Source organism: Xenia sp. Carnegie-2017, unplaced genomic scaffold (assembly GCF_021976095.1).
Source record: "Xenia sp. Carnegie-2017 unplaced genomic scaffold, XeniaSp_v1 HiC_scaffold_27, whole genome shotgun sequence".
Lineage (NCBI taxonomy): Eukaryota > Metazoa > Cnidaria > Anthozoa > Malacalcyonacea > Xeniidae > Xenia > Xenia sp. Carnegie-2017.
This window is the reverse complement of record NW_025813490.1, coordinates 30484-45168: the sequence shown is the minus strand read 5'-3', so window position 1 is coordinate 45168 and position 14685 is coordinate 30484. Positions and strand designations below refer to the sequence as shown.

The following is a 14685-nucleotide window of genomic DNA, read 5'->3' as shown; positions in this document are numbered from 1 at the left end:
AACATTTTGATAAAATATTGCAAATAAGACTAAGTTCATTTTCACTAGGGGAGGAATCCCTATTTTTAACTTAATAGTGAAAATATGAAAACATTATAAAACTTATATTCAGGAGGGGGGGTGGACTTATTTTTTTGTAAAAAATTTTTTTTTAAGAGGAAATTATGTTCAAATGCCAGAATTAGTCATTTGTGAAAATATGGAAATATGATAACATTCATTTTCAGGGGATTGGAATCCCTACTTTAGTAAAAGTTGTTTTTAAGTGGAAAATGTGTTTAAATGCTTGAATTATAACATTTTGATAAAATAATGCAAATAAGACTAAATTCATTTTCACTAGGGGAGGAATCCCTATTTTTAACTTAATAGTGAAAATATGAAAACATTATAAAACTTATATTCAGGAGGGGGGGCGGACTTATTTTTTTGTAAAACTTTTTTTAAGAGGAAATTATGTTCAAATGCATGAATTAGTCATTTGGTGAAAATATGGAGATATGATAACATTCATTTTCAGGGGATTGGAATCCCTACTTTAGTAAAAGTTGTTTTTAATGCTTCTTTTTATTGTGCAAAATGTGTTCAAATGCATGAAGAATTATAGTCTTTTGATTAAAATATGGAAATATGATTAAATTCGTTTTCAGAATTGTTGGAATCCCTGTTTTGGTTAAAGCTGTTTTTTAAGTGGAAAATGTGTTGAAATGCATTAATTATAGTTTTATAGTGAAAATATGAAAATATTATAAAACTTATATTCAGGAGGGGTGGACTTAATTTTTGTAAAAGTTGTTTTTTAAGTGGAAAATGTGTTCAAATGCATGGAATTAGTCTGTTGGTGAAAATATGGAAATATGATAACATTCATTTTCAGGGATTGGAATCCTACTTTAAGTAAAAGTTGTTTTGAAGTGGAAAATGTGTTCAATTGCTTGAATTATAGTTTTATAGTGAAAATATGAAAATATTATAAGACTTATATTCAGGAGGGGGGTGGACTTAATATTTTGTAAAAGTTGTTTTTTAAAAGAAAAATGTGTTCAAATGCATGGAATTAGACTGTTGGTAAAAATAAGGAAATATGATAACATTTATTTTCAGGGGCTTGAAATCACTTCTTTCGCAAAAGTTGTTTTATAGTGGAAAATGTGTTCAAATGCTTGAATTATAATATTTTGATGATGGAAATATTGCAAATAATAGAAATATGATAAAATTAATTTTCAGGATGAGGTGGAATCCCTATTCTTGTTAAAGTTGTTTTAAGTGGAAAATGTGTTAAAGTGCATTACATATAGCTTTATAGTGAAAATATAAAAATATTATAAAACTTATATTCAGGAGGGGGGTGGACTTAATTTTTTGTAAAAGTTTTTTTTTAAGAGGAAACTATGTTCAAATGCATGAATTAGTCATTTGGTGAAAATATGGAAATATGATAACATTCATTTTCAGGGATTGGAATCTACTTTAGTAAACTGTGTGGTTATAAGGCTGCTCTTCGAAAAGCAACAAAGAAACTTGGGAGGCATTTTAGCAGAAGCTTATAACTACAATATAAATCTGCGAGATGTATCTGGTAATCTGCTGTACAACACTCGCCGAAAGACAGGATTTGTGGGACTCTTGGTGGCAATAACAAACATCAAGCAAATTTTCTCTGACCTGGTTGAAAGAAAAAATGCACCAATGAAATACATACTAACATACAAGTTCAGCCAAGATCACTTAGAGCTATTTTTGGGGCAATTCGATCAGCAGGAGGATTTAACAATAACCCAACAGCCCAACAGTTCACAGCTGCCTATATAAGATTACTTTTACGAAGCAGCATTGAAGGTAGAAATGGAAACTGCAAAAAGCAAGATGGAACAGACATCCTTGAGATTATTACTGATTCAGATAATAGAATTGACAAAATGCCAGTATTTGAGCGCTTTTGACACACTTTCACCTAGGAAATACATATTTATGAAACCGATTAAATATACAACGTATAAATAATGCCCTTAAAACGTGCTATATGAAGTCATCTTCAGAGTCAAAATGAATCTATAATCGCTTTTATCCCTAACTATCCCTACCATTCATCTCATATATCGCTAATCTTATCATTCCTTAACCACACATGTCATTTATTCCTTGTAATCCCCCAACCATGTGCTCTCCTTAACCTTTATTATCCCATTATTACATGTCTTCATTTATCCCTTAACTATACCTGTTTTTTATTCATCCCTTATCATCCCTTAACCGCGCATCCTCATTTATTCTTTATCATACTTCAACAATGCGTAGTCATTTATCCCCACGCGTCTTTATTAAGTTGTAACTGTTATCTTTCTTTTGTGTTTCAGGAAAAGAAAAGACAAAACGTAAAAAGAAAGCAAACATTGCGCAAATTGAAAATGTTGAATTCACAGAGACGGAAGAAGGAACTTGTACTGTCAGTTCTCATGGTAGTTCTTCCACGAATACGACTGCTCACGATAGTTCCACGAGTTTTACCCGAGCGGCATACGATATATTACAACGTAATACTGATTCTCAGGTACATGCTCGTGGTAACCATGCTTTAACTAAAAGGCCTGACGATTTTCTTGAAGTGCCAAAGAACTCTCAGTTGGCTTATTGTTCAAATTCTGAGAATTCAAGTCTTTCTTCCACAATGGCGAAATCCAACGTTGAGAACAAGGAGAATGAAACAGATGAACAAGTGGCTCGATTAACAAAGAAAAGCCAGGAAGTTCTGCATCTTAAAGACGAGTTTAAAACTGCGAATGATTTGAAAAAATCATTCTTTGACAACATCTTTGCAATCAGGGCGTTACACTGACTCATCGCTCTTGTCGGAGGAAGTGTTTGAGCCCCTTGTTGATATGAACAGCGGTGTATCTCTAATTCCCGTTGTTTGCCCCGATGACGATAAAGGAGTTAGGGTCTAGCTATGTCAGATGAAAATGAGCGATTTACTGTTGCACCTGAGACGTCGCGACATTTAGAAGATACTTCATTATTTTATCGACAAGAATTTCTAACGAGTTGACCATTTTAACTGAGGTGGTAATTTATGTTGTTTTCAGTATTTACACTGATGAAGACGTCGAGAATGATGCAAGTTTAGCAATAGAGGCAACTGTTGCAGCGATATGTGCCACACGTGATGGTAGCATAGAAATTAATGATTACTCAGGATCTTCATTGGTCAGAACCATGGGTGATGGTTGTATGAATGTTAGTTAATTATGAAATGCTTTTATCTTTTTTAGGGAGGGTAGGGTAGAAAGCCATCTGTAAATATCTTTGTTATATTTAGTTCGTTATATTTGGTATGTTTTCGTTCTTTAGCCATCAGAGGAATATCCATCAGGCAAAGAAATGACTTCAGGTTTGTGTGTTTTTTCTATTCACGTATTTAAATGTTTTTATTTCTTATATCTTTTGGAAAAATGTTTTGGGAACGGGAGAGGCACTTTTGCCTCAGGTTCTCAAACTATAAATGGGCTATTAGCAGGTAGAGTTAGTTTTAAATATAGAAATATTTAGTGCAATTGGATTTTACTATTTGTATCGTAGTTGCTTTGCTTGTTTGGAGGCATCGGTCAAATTTCATCATGTGAACTGAATCATTGTAAGTGTGAATAATTATAATTTCATGAATATCAATAAATACGTGATTTTTTATTGTTGAAGAGGAATTAAAACAGGCGATTGTATCGATGATGTTAAGAAAAGATGAAGTTGAAGAACGTAACAGGTTGTATTATCGTCCTTCGTTTAATATTAACATTCCATTCGAATATACACTATTTTGCCCTGATTTTTCCTTCGGTCATCTTTCCTGTAGATCGTTACAACAACATTTGGAAAAGAGATGATGAAGTCAGCTTCTCTTCGTCTTCAATTAGAAGATTTAAAAAGAGCTATGTCGTCGAAAGATGAAGAAAATTGCGTCGCTCTTAACGGCTTGAAAAGGTTAGGACATTGAGAACTCTGCATTTTCGTTAATCAAAGATGTCTGTTGACCTGTTGACCAACTAAAGAAATACGTGGGTGCTGTTCAATCGTTGAAAAGAAATGACATTATGGAAGAAGGTTTATTAGAGGGATAGTTTATCTTTAAAATAGATGTAGAAATCTAAGATATTCGATAATCTTTTGTGTAGCTCCAGAAAATGAAAGACTTTTTCCATCATTCTTTCTCCGGAATCTGACGTCGACGAAGTGAGGTATTTACAGTAAATTTGTAGCAAAAGTGAATCAACGGCGTTGAATTTCGTTTCTTTTTGTAGAAAGGAAAAACAAAGATTTTGAGCGGAAGTTGATCCAAGTAAGATTTCCATTAAACCATAATACTTTTACAAATCGAAACATTTGCCTTAAAAGGTCTTCATGTATCATATGCTTCATGAAGATGAGCCGAAATTTATTTGATAGAAAACTCTGCACACGGTGACTTTTAGAAATATCTAATACAAGAAGATATTTTAACTTATGAAAACTGAGGATAAATAACTGAAATGAAATCGTGATATATGTTTAAAAAAACTCGCCACTCTGACTGATTTCGCGTTTCTTGTTCATGTCTGGGGAATTTCATGGTGATGGCGTCATGGCGTAAGTTGTGATGAAATGTTGTTTATCATGTTTAAAGGTCGCTGATATGCATGGCGAACTTATTGAACGCTCGTGAATATCAGCTAAGAAAATTAAAAGAAGAGCTTGTCAATCTTAGAGGACCGGTATGTTCAGTAAAGACCCGTGTGTTCATTATAGTACAATAGATGTACAATATTGATCGGTATGTACAATATGAACTGTTTGGTATGAATATGAAAAGCAGTAAATATTCTTTTCATTTTCTAAGTATTTCTTAATAAAACTACGTATCTTCGTATGTTCTAGCTTCCTCAGGACAATAATCATGATGAATGTTTATATTTGACGGAGTTTGGTCCAAATTTCATGTCTGTCAATACTCGTCCTTTAATTAACATTTGGATTCCATCTGTTTTGTCCAAGGAAAGTCTCCAAACATTCACCATTCTTATCAGGTATAATTTTTCCATATATTTATCTCTAAAAAGTAAATAACTCTTCCGATGTGATGTTGATGGTTATCTGGACTAGGTTAGGGATAACTAGGAAAATATTTCAAGATTTATTATCTATATTTGGTATTTTCCTCGTTTCAAATACATCACCCTTAAGAAAAGTGTTTGTGGTCATCGTATTTAAAAGATCATGTCGTAGTTTAAATTTACTGCTCAAATATTTCACTTTTCATATGTATATGTTTAGTGGTGTTGAGAAAAAATCACAAAACTACAGATTCATCCCGACAAGCCTGTTTCGTGATTGCTCACTCTTCAGGGATTTTCCTTTAATCACGAAACAGGCTTGTCGGGATGAATCTGTAGTTTTGTGATTTTCTCAACACCACTACATATTTCTGCTCGCGGGCATCGAGCACTGTTTTAAACGGATTTATACTGTTTTATACTGTTATATATATACAAAGTGTATATACAATGTGCCCTCCCTATCACTATATTAAAATAGTGATTCCTGCACTTGGGACACAGGGCGTACGGTTACACATTGTATGGATTGTATTGTAGAGTCAGCACAGTGCTCATATATATATATATGTATATCATCTGCTCAGTGGTCCATTTATTGTCGTCAATAAAGAATTTAACATTGTTTACTTCACAAGGTTTATATCCGTATCAAAGACGATGAATGGAATGTTTACAAAGATACTCGGATTTTATGCCCTACATAAAAAGGTTTTTAATGAACATCAGTATTTTAATTTTTTTAATCATATTGTTTTGCCGTAATGTACAATCCCTTCCTTTTCCTTTTTATGCACAGACAAGCAAGCAGTTTAAACCTGTTGCACAATTCACGTTTCCCGCGAAAAAAATTCTTGGAAATCGTGACGTAAATTTTGTGGAAAAACGTCGGAAACAATTGGAAAATTACTTGAGACAATTGATCAATTATAGTCTGGGTGCTGTTCCAGAGTTAGGTGAAAATCCTTGCAAGAGTTCTTTGTTCAAATACTTTCCATTTTTCATGTGAGTAAACACGTGATCATGTTTGAGTGTAATTTATTGTTCAATATACAGAATATTAAACGATATTTTAGTGTTAATGTTTGTAAGGCAAGAATAGACAGAAAAATTGAAAGTCAAAACAAGAACATAAAGCAATCTAGCGCATGCCCTGATTGGTCTATAACTGTGTTTTCATTAGCTTCTGCAAACCGATCTGAGCCCAACAAATCAAATCAATCAAAGAGAATTCGCAAATCAATCATGAATACATTTTAGAGGAAAAATTAAATCGTTTGTTTTAAATTTGTCTATTTCGCATTATTGATATTTTTTAAAAGATATTTTTCTGTTTGCTGCCTTATGCAAACCTCGGAGATGTTTGTGAGAAATCTTGAGCATGTGCAACACTCTACCTTCGGTTTCGGGCTTGCACTGATCTGCTCTCGTGTTCTCCCAAAGGTCTCCTCGGTTTGCATAAGCCTGTGCAAACACAGTAAAATCTTTTATTTCGTAATAATACAACACAAAGAACTCAAACTTAGGCTTGTTTTAGAAAGAAAATGCTACTACCTATTATTTCATGAATAGTTTATCAATTTTTCCCTAAACTTTCAGCAAATATTTTACAGGCAAACTTCAACGGTATCATCTGTTTCAACGACGACAACAACAAAACAAACTGTTCCTTCTACACATAATGGTTAAAAGGTAAAACTTGTAGGATGTCTGTCAAAAAAAACAGAGCATGGAAATTGTATAACTTTTATTGTATATATATAACATACGTATAGTTCAGTATATGTAAATATAATATGTCTACAAAGTAGAAGAATTTACTGATGCATCAACTTCAAGGACTCTTTATTGTATGTGTTATATACAGATATAATTTGTCAGTATTTGCTACTATATAATAGTACATCATACAGGGTTTTAACAAGTTAAAACATAATATTTAACTTGAAATGAAAGCAATCGTATTTTAAATACATCACACGAAACCTACTATGCTATTAAATTTTGTGCTATCTCTGCACGATTTGATCAATTTACACATACCGCGTCACCCAGCTCTTGCTGGTGAATGTTTATACCACTTGACACGTGACCTATTTTGATCAATACGTCGTATGACTTTTTGGCGATCTTTCCCGCGCTATGTGTAAAGAGATTTCTTGCTGAAACAATCTTTATCGTAAGTATTACGTAAAATATTTCATTTATAAGTTTCAAAGTATTACATTGAGTAATATAACCTTTTTATTTCAAAGAAGGTAACGCATAGAGTCGTTATTGTAAGTATTGTACAAAATTTCTAAGAATAGGATTTACTACTTCCTACATGTATCTATTGTAATATGAAGATGTCTTCAGCTAAAGACGAAACGTTATTGTTGATAAAATTATATACCCATGGCCATATTAAAAGTTTTATGATGGGCAATTATATTTAAACTAAGAATTCGCTTTCCGCCTTGCAAACCATTTTCACAATATTTTATAACATCACAACAAGTTAAACCTGTTGAATACATGATTCTTTCTTTGAAGCTGTTGCAAAAAGTCGTTTCCAAACTCGAAAAAACGAAGATGGCCGTTGAAGAGTTACGTTTTTACAAAACTTATATCAGTTTTACCCTAAAATATCAGCTGCTTCTTCCTCAGTCAAACTTTATACTTCATTCCTCATTCATTTTTCAAAGCTGTCGGGAAAAGTCTTTCAAGAAGTCAGAAAAGAATTTGACGAAGAAACATGGCATTGCCGAAGTTTTGTTGTACATGGTGGGTTTTACCAGAGGTTTGACAATTGCTGGTTTATCAAAGATCTTTACGTTAAATACATGATTATTTTTTGCTAAGCTCTTTGAAAAAGTCGTTCAAGAAGTCAGAAAAGACGTTAACGAAATGACGACCGTTACAGAATGGCATTGCGGAAATTTTCGTTGCACAAGGTCGGGTTTCTCTTGGCGAATTGTTGCCTCCAATATTAGCTGCTTTTATGTCCATCGTTTGTATCTTTACTGTTTACTGAAATAACTGCCGAAAGTTTGTGTAAGAACATGTTACATGTTACATGTTCGTTCGCTGAATCACGGCTATCGGGCTCATATAAATAGTCCCTAAAACTAAAGGTAAGTTCATGAAAGTAATCAACTGCATACATTGCCGTCTACTACAGTCTTTGCATTTTTACACATTTTCATGCCAAAGACTATATTTCAGGCAGTTTTACACAATTTCATGCCAAAGACTATAGTTTTACAAACTTTCATGTCAAAGACTATACTTTTACAAACTTTCATGCCAAAGACTATAGTTTTACAAACTTTCATGTCAAAGACTATACTTTTACAAACTTTCATGTCAAAGACTATACTTTTACAAACTTTCATGCCAGACTATACTCTTTGCATTTTTATACACTTTCACATCAAAAACTATAGTCTTTGCATTTTCACACACTTTCACACCAAAGACTATAGTCTTTCATTTTACACACTTTCACATTGTCGCATGGAGATTGAAAATTCTTTAAAAGGGACAACAAATAATACCGGCTGAAAGTAGAATGAAAAAATTAAAAAAATACATTGCAATAATATTTTTCTATCCTGTTCATTCCTTTGATGTGTGCAAAACTAGTTGGTCAGCCTTCATTTACCATTGAAGACCTTTATATAATTTCAATGTCTGTCACTACGCCAAGCCCACAGGTGCATGGAACATTGTTAGCTACGTTTATGCAAGCACAAAAGATTTTCCTCCATTGAAAATGTAATGCACTAGTGAGGTTAGCACAGTGATTGGGTTTCGAAATTTTACAGTAGTTTAATTGCCAAACGTCGTTTTTATGTACACCCTGTAGAATGCTAAATAAAAGAGATCAAATGTTAATGCTAACAAATACAATAAGAAAATGAGATGAAGATACAATCTAGATGGTTTATCAAATCATTTTTGACATCAGTGGACCTTTAGAATTTGCATGATTCAGCTGAAGTTGTTCCCCAAGGAGACTTAAATGTTTGGAATTTGCTATTTGCTGTAGCTGAAGTATACGTTTTATTTATATTGTATTAAATTGCATTTACCGCTCTATGGGGATTAATTACTTCTAAGTGATGAATCATGCAAATTCTAAATTTCACAATGTACAATTGACGTCACACCTGGTAAATGACCAATCAGAACACAACACGTTTTCAACACGCCTAGTCACTGACCAATCAGAATACAACACGTTCGTGAAACTTGGGCCATAGTCTAAGACTAAGAACGTGCCATTTGTGCGTGAAAGTCTGTAGTTGCACGAAGAACAGCAGAACAGTTAGCCGAAGTCGAAATTATTCCAAGGTGAAATATCTCTTGGAGTGCTTTGAAAAATGTTCAGGTAAATGTCTTGTTTCATGTTCTTTTGCATTGAGTAAACATTGAATTGGGACACTACATGTGATGTTCATTAATGCAAAGTGCAGTGTGGCCTTTCCATAAAGTTTTCGTCTTAGTAACTTTTGTTTCCTCTATGCTTGATTTTAGACATGGACATTCTTCTCTTAAGCGACAATTAGTCATCAAATGAGATTGAGAAACAACAAACAAATGTTGGTGTATTTACCATGATCGTGGACTCTACAATTACAGAAACTGGTTGTTGTTCACAGCGGTTGAAGAGAATTGTGGCTGTTGTCGACCAGTTCCTTCTTCCCTTGAACTACGTTACGAGTAAATAAAATGTTCAATATAAGTATGTTATCAATGTTTTTCATTTATGGAAGTATAGTGTGAACTGACATTGGCTTTAATTATCCTTTGTAGAAACCTTCTGATCAAGAATGGACAATATACGTACTTTAATGAAATCCTCTGAACAATGATCAAGAATGAACAGCGTACTTTAACGAGTCCTCTGAAGAATGATCAAGATGAACAATATACTTTAATGAGAATCTTCTGAATAATGATCAAGAATGAACAATATACTTTGATGAAATTGAAAAATACGTGACTTCTAATGCCCTAAAGACCATCTCTACAAAGAATGCAAACGCTAAACACTCTTCTGGAGCAATGCATCCATCAGCCTAACGCCTGTTTCCATGGAAAAGTCAATATTATGACCTTTTCTAAAACATTTTCCTGGGAGTTTTCCTGCTAACATCACGACTGGCAATCAATCGCAATGATGGAGAAAACCACGCCGCTATCAAATGCCCAAATTTCAACATTATTTAATTGAAAATTTTTGTAATAAAAACATGGAATTTCTTTAACATGAAAATAAAAAACCTAAAAATCCTAATTTTCCGACTGGCTGTCGATATTTCCGATTTAATGCCGTAGACGACATGCACAGTTGCAAGAAATGGCCAATCTTGTTTCTGTGCTTGCCGTCGTCGACATAAAAGCGGTGATGTTTGTCAGGTAGCCTGAAAATTAGATACTATGGTTTCACCATCAACGTTCTGAATTTTCAAAAATTATTTTGGGCTTTTTTGTGGCTGTCCTTGCTCAACATCCGATCGTTTCATCTTTCCAATTGGCATGAGATTTGTCATAGCGCAGATGTTGTGTGGACGTACGGTGGTCATATACAAAAATTGAATTTTTTCATTTTAAAGATAATTATAAGAAAATATCAGTATTTGAAAGACTTTAATGAAGAGAATTAACTAATGGAAAAAAAAAATTAGAAAATCGCTAATTACACTAATTATCCAACATGGCGGCCACTAATTAGCCAATAAATTAACTTCTGTGAACATGATACCTTGGGAACCAATGATCCAAATTCAATGAGTAAAGTTTTTTAAAAGCTTAGAACATAATCTAGTGCTTGACACTTTTCAATTTTATTAATTCTTTATAAACAAAATATATTCCAAAATTTGATTTTCTTCAGTAATTTTGCATTTTTGGTACATATTTTATGACATAACGAGTAAATATTTCATCAACAATGCAAAATTTCAAAATTTGAAAAATGTCAAGCACTAGATAATATTACTAGCCTTCAATATACAAAATTTCAGGCATCTCTGACAAATAACAAAGATAATATGATGTCACAAAGTTTTCCTAAGTGCTAAAATCACCTAAAATGAGAAAACAGCATTTAAAGTTTACATAACCTATATTATACCTCTGGAAGCCCTAAAAATTGCCAGCTTCATAAGTAACTCCTTCCTTATGTTTAGCATTGTTAATATAATTCTTTCTAATGTTTCTTAATGTTTTCTTTGCTTCTTCACCTTCTCTGAGCTCTTCTTTGCCGACAACTTTATCCGATGATGATCACAATCTTGAGCCCTTTACTTGGAAACATTCCAGGAGTTGTGTCCAGGAGTTGTTTTATCATTAAATTTAAGTAGTATGTAGCAAGAGCAACAGTGTCTTGTTCAACATATGTGGTCTTGGCATCTTTCCTATATCATGCCCTCTCTTTTGCCATGTACCATCCAAAGATATTCCACATTCTGGTGCTCCATTCTCCTCTTTAACATGCATAGCATTGCTGAGCATGTTGTCATTGGCCAGTTGTTCAACAACTGTTAAATGTGTTGAAACTATACTTCCACTCACATTCTTTATTCTTACATTGAAGAACAATATAATGTGCATAGCCTTTCCTTTTCCTCAAGTCAACATGGGATTCCACACTGCTTTCGCAATCAGGGCTTTTAAAATTTCATGAAAAACACCAAACAGCAAAGACAAGTCCATAAACACGGTGCCTTCTTTTGCAGTGTGTATATTATTAAAAATTTCGCCAATGCTCCTTGTTTGATGATTTATTTTCTTTCCAGAAGGTCCAGGGTTTGCGTCATCGTTTCCGCCATGTTTTAACTTCTTTGCCATTTTTGATGGCGGAGTTCTAACAGCTTTTCTCTTTCTATTTCGACTATTCCCCATTATTTTTCACTCTGATTATTATCGGAATAACAAAAGGAAAGGTCCGAAATACTAACAAAATAACTTTCCTCCTTAGAGATACAAAATTATAATGTTTTTTGAAGAGCAACTTTTCGAACAATGCGAGCACGCGATCATCTTTGATTTGAAATTCTAAGAGTTACCATCACAGATCTAATAATACACTAGATAGTGCAACTGACATAAAAGTTGAAGCCGGGCAAATTTACTTCCGGAGCCCCAAAGTAGTGAGAATCAATATGGCGTTGTATTAGAAAATATGTGGTCCAAGTGAATATCTCGCAATTATTAGCAAATCGCGAAGGTTGCATCAACTTTTGCACTATTAATGAAAAAATCAATGTGACCATAGTTTTGAAGAAAAGATAACAGAATACGCCAATACATCGCCGTAAAATTCATTTCAAGTGTAGCTCGATTTGAAAGCATCAGCAGCGACGAAGGCTTAAGGTACTGGAATTTCCACATCTAAATATCATATCACAGCACAATCTGCGATAGTGTGGCTTAGTTCGTGTGGCAAATACAGCGATATCATACTCGATCTATGGATGTATTGTGCTGATTGATGTACAACAAGCATAACGATGAGCGGTATGAAATCTTTTTCAATATATTATTCTGTTTGATTATACCGTCAAAATTACATTATACTTTGCGTTAAATATGTAGCTATTAGATGTATTGAGTATTTCTTTAAACCAGTTAAATACATCTAATTATGTATATACACAATTGATAGTTTAAATGTCATTGATGTTTAAATAATACCAACTTACTTAGTTTCTTCCTGACTTTGTTATTGTACAACTTCTCTGTATAACACTTCCCTAAGTGGTAAAATCGGATCTTGCTATAACATGTTGAGATGGCTTTAATGAGTTTGTGAGTATGGTTGTCAGTGACAGTTGTATCAAACATGTGTTCATTTAGTTCCTCAAAAGAAGTTGCCATATTTGTGCTACTTAAGACCGAAGTAGCGATAGCATTAGGTAGGCCTCTGCTTTGTGGTAGATGCCCATCTGTTGAAGACAGCATTCGCTGAAAATATTTTTCAGTTTCAATACATATGTCAATGACACTTTTTGTTGGTTTTATCAAACCACCTTTGTCTTTCAAGGACAGGAAATCAGATTCTGCAGATTGTTGACTTGAACCAAGTGCACCACAGCAAATAGAACAGGTAATTTTTCTTGTAATCATCTTCACAACAAAGCCTGCTATATATGATATAGCAGCTGTCTTAAATTCTGAGACAACAGGAATGTTGGGCACATTAGAGAAATTTTCTTCTTGTTGACTCAGAAACACTTTTTCCAGATCATATTTCCTAATGAGTGCAACATCATTTATATTTGTCATTTTGTCAATTCTATTATCTGAATCAGTAATAATCTCAAGGATGTCTGTTCCATCTTGCTTTTTGCAGTTTCCATTTCTACCTTCAATGCTGCTTCGTAAAAGTAATCTTTTATAGGCAGCTGTGAACTGTTGGGCTGTTGGGTTATTGTTAAATCCTCCTGCTGATCGAATTGCCCAAAAAATAGCTCTAAGTGATCTTGGCTGAACTTGCATGTTAGTATGTATTTCATTGGTGCATTTTTTCTTTCAACCAGGTCAGAGAAAATTTGCTTGATGTTTGTTATTGCCACCAAGAGTCCCACAAATCCTGTCTTTAGTGTTGTACAGCAGATTACCAGATACATCTCAGATTTATAATGTAGTTATAAGCTTCTGCTAAAATGCCTCCCAAGTTTCTTTGTTGCTTTTTCGAAGAGCAGCCTTATAACCTTTGGCACATGGGTTTCGAGAGTTAAGAATGTCGAACAGATGATCTATGATGCGAATAAAGTAGACAGTGGCTTCCGATCCTTGAAATTGTGGAAGTTTAAGAGTGTTTGTGCAGTATTCTATTGCATCAGAAACACTGGAACTTAGTGTTTGGGCAGCCAAATTTACTTTCATTTTCTGCTGCCACCATTTTATATGTGCCTCCTTCAACTTGTTTCCAAGTCTCAAGCCTTCGTTATCTTGGAGCTTTTGTAATTCTGCAAATATCGAGGAACACATAAACTCTCCTGTTTTTATCTGAAGGATGGATGAAATATGGATGTAGTTGAGGTGGTGTCATACTTGCTCCAAGAGCTCGTAACATAGCGAAATGGCAGGATGGCCCATCACATACAAAAGAAATCACATCAACACCGATATGGTGAAGTTTCTTGATGCACAGCTCAACCAAATTTGCGCGCTCTTCACCGCTCAGTCCATCGATAAAGAAGTAGGCTACTGGAACTTTCCACGTTTGTTTCAAGCAAACTACCATAAAAACTAGAGCGTCCTTTGCAACGGGAGAAGAATCATCAGCTTCATCGTCGTTTCCGAGATCAACATAGCCACGAAATTTCTTGCCATCCCATGATACATGTTTTTTAATAGCCATTTCATCGATCATTAAGGAACACTCTAACTTCTCTTGATTTCTTACTTTCAAGGCAAGTGCTTCAAATGATGGCTGTGTAAATCCTGCTTCAGCAGGGACCTTCGTATACCATTTACGAATTTGTGTTGGATGAGGTAAAGCTAAATTGAATGTTTTGCGCACAAAATCGTAAGCTTTCGACGAATAAAACTGAAGAGTTAATGCAAATGACTTAAGTTCTGGTGAGTACTTGCATCCTTGGTG

At 34.0% G+C, this 14685-nt stretch overlaps 3 long non-coding RNA genes across 7 annotated transcripts; all 3 read left to right on the top strand.

Moving 5' to 3' along the window:
* Nucleotides 1–2532: 2532 nt before the first annotated feature.
* Nucleotides 2533–4232, top strand: LOC124453961. Of its 3 annotated transcripts, none has more exons than XR_006951275.1 (5): nucleotides 2533–3237; nucleotides 3352–3391; nucleotides 3697–3760; nucleotides 3851–4098; nucleotides 4170–4232. It is a non-coding gene; the product is annotated as an uncharacterized LOC124453961 (long non-coding RNA). The 3 variants fall into 3 exon arrangements; XR_006951276.1 differs by having other exon boundaries at nucleotides 2538–3237; nucleotides 3851–3978; XR_006951274.1 differs by lacking the exon at nucleotides 4170–4232 and having other exon boundaries at nucleotides 2555–3237; nucleotides 3697–3874.
* Nucleotides 4233–4293: 61 nt separating this feature from the next.
* Nucleotides 4294–5012, top strand: LOC124453964. Its single transcript, XR_006951281.1, has 3 exons — nucleotides 4294–4333; nucleotides 4658–4745; nucleotides 4909–5012. It is a non-coding gene; the product is annotated as an uncharacterized LOC124453964 (long non-coding RNA).
* A 9-nt stretch (nucleotides 5013–5021) lies between these two features.
* Nucleotides 5022–13658, top strand: LOC124453963. Of its 3 annotated transcripts, XR_006951280.1 has the most exons (5): nucleotides 5022–5057; nucleotides 5884–6089; nucleotides 6698–6776; nucleotides 13120–13182; nucleotides 13616–13658. It is a non-coding gene; the product is annotated as an uncharacterized LOC124453963 (long non-coding RNA). The 3 variants fall into 3 exon arrangements; XR_006951278.1 differs by lacking the exons at nucleotides 13120–13182; nucleotides 13616–13658 and having other exon boundaries at nucleotides 6698–7073; XR_006951279.1 differs by lacking the exons at nucleotides 5022–5057; nucleotides 13120–13182; nucleotides 13616–13658 and adding an exon at nucleotides 5775–5795 and having other exon boundaries at nucleotides 6698–7073.
* The last annotated feature ends 1027 nt before the right edge of the window (nucleotides 13659–14685 follow it).